The sequence below is a fragment of the Trachemys scripta genome, chromosome 1 (assembly GCF_013100865.1).
Source record: "Trachemys scripta elegans isolate TJP31775 chromosome 1, CAS_Tse_1.0, whole genome shotgun sequence".
In the NCBI taxonomy this organism is placed as follows: domain Eukaryota; kingdom Metazoa; phylum Chordata; order Testudines; family Emydidae; genus Trachemys; species Trachemys scripta.
Window position 1 is genome coordinate 193,910,849 of NC_048298.1, and position 7,645 is coordinate 193,918,493.

The window sequence follows — 7,645 nt, forward strand, 5'->3', positions numbered from 1 at the left end:
TTGGATGGGTGATGGATTGTTGGCTAGTGCAGCTTATAAAAGTGAATCTGAAAGGGGTAACTGTGATTTGCTGGAAGTAGCTCAGGGCAGTGAGAAGAGCAACAGTTTATCTGTTGGGAGTGGCAATGTGCCTGGTAAGGAAAATTTGGATGAGCCTAGGCAGCCTTGTGAGCTGATGGCTTTGTCTAATCAGCAGTTTGGGAAGACCAGGAGAGTGGAAAATAAGTGTCCCTATACCTTACCTGTTACTTGTGTGGAGAATTGTGACAATGAAGGAAATGTGCCTGTGTCTGTTGGGGTAATGACTTGCCTATGGAGGGAGCTACCCGAGCCTCCAAGCAGTTGTCTGTGAACAGCCCTGTGTGCTGGGGTAAGGGAAAGGATATCCCAAGCTGTGTGTCTGTTAAAGGGAAAGGTTTCTCCAGCTCTTCTTTGTCTGTAAAGCAGATAGAAGGTGTCTTTTAGCCTGTGATGGTTGAGGATAAGGCAGTTGTCTCAAAGTTGGTTCTGGATTCAACTAAAGCCCAGGAAGGGAATGGTCCTAAGTTTGTGTCTGCTTTGAAGAATGGCACAGTAACTAGGTTGCAACCAGTTAGTGTCTTAGGGTATGTCTACACTATGAAATTAGGTCGAATTTATAGAAGTTGATTTTTTAGAAATCGATTTTATACAGTCGATTGTGTGTGTCCCCACTCAAGACCATTAACACGGCAGAGTGTGTCCACAGTACCGAGGCTAGCGTCGACTTCTGGATCATTGCACTGTGGTAGCTATCCCACAGTTCCCGCAGTCTCCGCCGCCCACTGGAATTCTGGGTTGAGCTCTCAATGCCTGATGGGTCAAAACCATTGTCGCGGGTGGTTCTGGGTACATGTCGTCAGGCCCCCCCGTGAAAGCAATGGCAGACAATCGTTTCAAGCCTTATTTCCTGGGTTATCCGTGCAGACGCCATACCACGGCAAGCATGGAGCCCGCTCAGCTCACCGTCACTGTACGTCTCCTGGGTGCTGGCAGAGGTGGCACTGCATTGCTGCACGGCAGCAGCTCATTGCCTTTTGGCAGCAGATGGTGCATTACGACTGGTAGCCGTCGTCGTCGTCTCCTGGGTGCTCTTTTAGCCGACCTTGATGAGGTTGGTCAGGGGCGCCTGGGCAGACATGGGTGCTCCTGGCGGACCTCGCCCTTCCCTCCGTCAGAGCAACAGCAGACAATCATTTTGTGCCTTTTTTCAGTGCAGATGCCATAGCATGGCAAGCACAGAGCCCGCTCAGATCACCGCCGTGATTATGAGCACCACGTGCATTATCCTGCAGTATATGCAGAACCAGAACCTGCAAAAGCAAAACCAGGCAACGGCAGTGCGGTGACGAGAATGATAAGGACATAGACACAGACTTCTCTTAAGTACGGGCCCTGGCAATGTGGACATCATGGTGTTAATGGGGCAGGTTCATGCCGTGGAATGCCGATTCTGGGCCGGGGAAACAAGCACAGACTGGTGGGACTGCATACTGTTGCATGTCTGGGACGATTCCCAGTGGCTGCGAAACTTTCACATGTGTAAGGGCACTTTCATGGAACTTTGTGACTTGCTTTCCCTGCCCTGAAGCACAAGAATACCAAGATGAGAGCAGCCCTCACAGTTCACAAGCGAGTGGCGATAGCCCTGTTGAAGCTTGCAATGCCAGACAGCTACTGGTCAGTCAGGCATCAATTTGGAGTGGGCAAATCTACTGTGGGGGCGGCTGTGATGCAAGTAGCCAATGCAATCAAAGAGCTGCTGATATCAAGGGTAGTGACTCTGGGAAATGTGCAGGCCATAGTGGATGGCTTTGCTGCAATGGGATTCCCTAACTGTGGTGGGGCGATAGACGGAACCCATATCCCTATCTTGGCACCGGAGCACTAAGGCAGCGAGTACATAAACCAAAAGGTACTTTTCAATGGTGCTGCAAGCACTTGTGGATCACAAGGGACGTTTCACCAACATCAACGTGGGATGGCCGGAAAAGGTACATGATACTCGCAACTTCAGGAACTCTGGTCTGTTTCAAAAGCTGCAGCAAGGGACTTTCTTCCCAGACCAGAAAATAACCATTGGGGATGTTGAAATGCCTATAGTTATCCTTAGGGACCCAGCCTACTCCTTAATGCCATGGCTCATGAAGCCATACACAGGCATCCTGGACAGTAGTCAGGAGCTCTTCAACTATAGGCTGAGCAAGTGCAGAATGGTGGTGGAATGTGCATTTGGACATTTAAAAGCTCGCTGGCGCAGTTTACTGACTCGGATAGACCTCAGCAAAACCAATATTCCCATTGTTATTACTGCTTGCTGTGCGCTCCACAATATCTGTGAGAGTAAGGGGAAGATGTTTATGGCGGGGTGGGAGGTTGAGGCAAATCACCTGGCCGCTGATTATGTGCAGCCAGACACCAGGGTGGTTAGCAGAGTACAGGAGGGCGCGGTGCGCATCAGAGAAGCTTTGAAAACCAGTTTCATGACTGGCCAGGCTACAGTGTGAAAGTTCTGTTTGTTTTTCCTTGATGAACTCCCCCACTCCCAGGGCCGGCTCCAGGCACCAGCTGAGCAAGCTGGTGCTTGGGGCGGCAGATTGTTGGAGGCGGCATTCTGCCCAATCCTAGGGCGGCTTTTTTTTTTTTTTTTTTTTGGTCTTGTTCCGCTCCGGCCGCTCTGTAGTGGGCGGCTGCGCGGAGAACCAGAGTGCCCTGCAGGGCAGTCCTCTTCCTTCCCTCCCCGGCGACCGGAGTGGAGCCCTTGCGGCAGGCGGCGGCACAGCGGGAGGGGCCGTGTGGCAGCGCCCCTGCTGTAGCCTTGGCCGCCTCCTTCTCTTTCTCTCCCGCCTGCTCCATCCCCCCCGCAGCCGGTCTCCCTGCACCTGCGCTCCGGCCGCGCCGCAGGTTGGTTTTTTTTTTTTGCTTTGCCGTTCTGGCCGCCCTGGGTTTTTTTGGGTTTTTTTGATTGGGACGGCCAAAAAGCCAGAGCTGGCCCTGCCCCCTCCCCCCGCCACCTTGGTTCACTCTATTTCCCTGTAAGCTAACCATCCTGCCCTCTCCTTCCCCCTTCGATCACCACTTGCAGAGGCAATAAAGTCATTGTTGTTTCACATTCATGCATTCTTTATTAATTCATCACACAAATAAGGGGATAACTGCCAAGGTAGTATTTTCCACTGCATGCATCCGATGAAGTAGGTTTTAGCCCACGAAAACTTATGCTTAAATAAATTTGTTAGTGTCTAAGGTGCCACAAGTACTCCTCGTTCTTTTTATTAATAGCTGTTAGCAAAGAAAGCACACCCAATCAGCCAGTGAATTTTGTTAAGCAAGAGAAATCAGAGTTTGGTCCTTCAGGACAAGGAGGAAAAAGAAAACTTAATTTTGCAAAGGAAAGCCACAGGTTAACCCTAAAAGGCCCAAACCCCAATGGTATTGAGCCAAAAGTGTGGCATAACAAAAATGATTGCAAATGTACACTTGCAATGAATTTGTTGTTATTGCTGATGGTAATTTTTGTAACTAATGTGTTGCTATTACCAAGAACTGTAAAAATGTACAATGTGCCTAGTCTTTTGGAAAATCCCTTGAATATGTTAAAACTGATACATAAGAACACACTTTATGTTAAAAGGCCTTTTAATGCTGATGTTTCACAGTTAAGGCCTGTAAACAGTATTGGAACTTTTCACAGGGGAAAGGACATTCCAGACCTCATGTGCTGTATGAAAAGGGAAACTGAGGCACACTACCATATTGCTTTCACAGCTGAAGGCCAAGATTTCTATACTATGAACAACATTAATATCTACATTGACTTAATGTTAATTGGATTCCAAACATTTGCCAGAGCTTGTATGGATAAAGTAGCTATGTTCTTTAGCTCTTGGCAAGATCACATGAGACATACAGGAACCATGCTGCAAGAGCAGATCCAATCCAATATTGTTCTAACCAAGTTTTACCTTGAGTTTATAAAGAGAGTCAGTTGTGTTATTGAACATAACTTTAATAAACCATTTCTGTTATACACCAATACTAGCTGTAGTGAGACAGAACCAAGGATGAGGAGCTCTTGGGATGCAGTCAGCGATGTTTGTGTCATCCCTTCCTCATCTATTTTGCGTTGGAGGTGTGATGTTACTGACATAAACTGTGACCATATAAATCATTGTTGCAACCAAGGTCCTATAGTTGCACCAAATCTTATACAAAGGAGGTCCAGTAAGGTGTCTATGGAAAGGTTATGATTTGCTGGTTATGATTATGCTATCTGTATGTGTGTATCATTTTTGCAGTTAAAGTTATGAATATTGGCTGTGTACTTGTACCTCAATGTGTTTTGATTCTAAGAAGCCTCAGCGAAGCATTTGGTCAGCTTCTTGAGAAAGGACTATTCTCAATAAGTGCCCAATCAAGAAACTGACAATGGATTTTGGGAGACACCAATCCACATCTGAGCTAGTTCAAACTAGCATGTAAACAATGGCATCGGCCTGTAAAGAACTGAGTCATGCATGGACATGTGACTTGCCCATGTGACTCCAAACTCCATCTTGCTGCTGTGATCTTCCACAGAGATCCACAGAGGCAGAGGATATAAAAGGTCCTGAAAACTCCGCCATTTTGTCTTCAATCCTGCTTCTTCTGGAGGGACTTTGCTACAAACTGAAGCTCTGAACAAAGAATTGAATGACCCATCCCAGCTGTGGATGTACTCAAGAGAGTTGATTTGAACCTGCAGCTTATTCCATCACTTGTGCAAGCCTGAACCAAGAACTTTGCCATTACTGTGTGTAATTGATTCCATTTAACCAATTTTAGCTCTCATCTATATCTTCTTCCTTTTATGAATAAACCTTTAGATTTTAGATTCTAAAGGATTGGCAACAGCGTGATTTGTGGGTAAGATCTGATTTGTATATTGACCTGTGTCTGGGGCTTGGTCCTTTGGGATCGGGAGAACCTTTTTTCTTTTACTGGGGTATTGGTTTTCATGACCATCCACCCAGGGACGGTGCTACCATTAAGGCAAAGTAGGCGGTTGCCTAGGGCACCAAGATTTGGGGGTGCCAAAAAGCGGTGCCCCCAATTTTTTTTACAGCATTCCTACGCCCCCTCCCCGAGTGCGCGGTCACCGCTCCACTTCTCCCACCTCCCAGGCTTGTGGCGCCAATCAGCTGTTTGGAGGCACAAGCCTGGAAAGGGAGGAGAATTAGAGCGGGAGCAGCGTGCTTAGGGAGGAGGCGGAGCAGAGATGAGCTGGGGTGGGGAGCTGCTGTGGGGGAGGGGGAATGGGGAGCTGCTGTAGGGCTGGGAGGGGGACGCAAGGTGGAAGTTTCACCTGGCGCGCGAAACTTCCTTGCACCGGCCCTGCATCCACCCCCATAACGAGTGGCACTGGTGGTGATACTGGGAAACTGAAGTGTCCAAGGGAATTGCTTGTGCGACTTATGGTTAGCCAGTGGGGTAAAACCGAAGTCTTCTCTGTTTGGCTGGTTTGGTTTGCCTTGGTGTGCAATGGAACCCGAGTCTTGGGCTGTAACTGCCCTGCTCTAAGCAATTTGTCCTGACTTGATACTCTCAGTTGGGTCCCACCAAAGCCAGCATCGTTACAAGTTCAATTGGGATTTGTGCAGACACGAGGGTCTGCTTCTGCAGAAGTAGGTGCTGGTCTGGGGCCTAAATCAGGAGACTAGGGGCATGTCTACACAGCCCCGCAGTGCAAACCAAAGTGCTATGCTGTAACTCCCCTGTGTGGAGACTGAAGGTGTGAATAAAAAGTTCCCAATATAGGTTATTTATTACACAAATTGGGAGAAAGTTAAACTCTTAGAATCCTTGTAAAGCGCTTCTGCGGTCCTCTGATGGAAGATGGTGTATGAGGGTTTGATCGTGCACTCAATTAAATCAGTGCTAACACTCCTACTGGCTTAAATGGCACAGGATCAGCCACCACGTGAAGGAAGGATGATGACTATTAATAATGGAAAAACAAGTTCTAATAAAATCCCTTTGACACAGTGCAAATGGCCATTGAAATGAGAGTGCGTTTGGAGTTTCAGTTATGGGAGTGGAATGAGGGAAAGTATTTTGAGATAGAAAAGAATAAATTTAATAGGTAAACATTTAATAGCATTTGACTAGGAGAAGGATGGATTTGGATCACTTAGTAACAATGTGTTCTGCCTTGGGGCTTTCAAACTGTGGTTTTACTAGTCATGCCATGCACCCCTTTCACTCACCTGTGAACATAAATCTGTTTCTTAGAATCTGCCTTAAGAGCTACATTGATGGGGATTTGTATGTGTGTCTCTTCCATCCAGCCAATTTCAGCATCAGACATATGTCAGATCAGAATATGGAATTAAAATAATTTACTCTTCTTTTAATGAAGGAAGAAGCAGCTTGCCCTGAAGACAATTTAGAACAGGCCTTATCTGTGGCTGCATTGCCTTGATCCCTGTCTGATCCCTTTCTAGAGCAGCATTACAGTGCTTCATGAATGGGTTTGAAATTAGAAGTAGGTGAGACTTTCCCTTAGGTAATAGGGATCCATGCCCGAGACAGATATATTTGACTAAACATGACAAGTAAAATCAGGGCTTGTTTTATTGGAAACATAAATATGGTAACTAATGAGGACAAAAAAAAAACAAATAAACAACTCAGTCTTGTATCCTGGTCCTTCTGATGGTAACGAAATAGTAACCTAGGATTTGCCGCCAAAAAGAGAAGACCTAACCCAAACAAATATCTCAAACAAGCAAAAGCAAGCTGTCACCATTCAGTACTTGCTACACACTGTACAGTAATCTAATCAAATAAAATATAATTAACTTAACAAGACTATTAAGAAGAATTGCTACGTTCATTTCTTACATCTCCAGATAATAGGTGTGGCCTTTTCTAAAGGAAGAAAGGTGCTTTTAGAAAAGGTACATATGTGTAAGGCATAATAGCGGTATAGGGGCTGGTAAAGCCAACATATCTGATCTGACACATAATAAAAAAACTTCTGCAGGATGCTGTATTGGACCATTAAGGAATGGACACATTTACAGCTTTTGTTCACATTTGTAGGGTATCTAGTTCAACACTATAGCTTTTTATCAATATACCTCCAGATGTCAGTAAAAACAAAATACAGACAGACTTTGGACTGCTGAGAAGATCCAATGTCTAGGTCAAGGAAGAAAAAGAAAAAGGCTATTGGAAGTAGTTTATGGCACCCTTCTAATCTTGCCTGCAAAATATTGTGAAACTCCTCAACTTATAGCCCCAGCTGTGGGGGAACAGCTCCGGTTAAAGACGTCATTGTGCAATGTGTTCAGGCTGAAGCTAGACTAATCAAAACCCGCAAGGAACAGAGTTCAGTATAACTTAGAATTTCTCCCAGAGACCTTAGAGACCAAGCATGGCATATTTTGTCCATCAAATCCTCTTGTTTCATAACCACAACCAACAAAATCTCAACCTATATAACAGTTTCTTGTGCCGTGTGTTGCCTCCACATGCCTTCTTTTACACTGTTATCACAAACTAGCAGGCAACACAGTAGCAACATGAAGTTCATATTCTTTAAACTACAGTGGAACCTCAGAGTTATGAACACCTTGGGAATGGA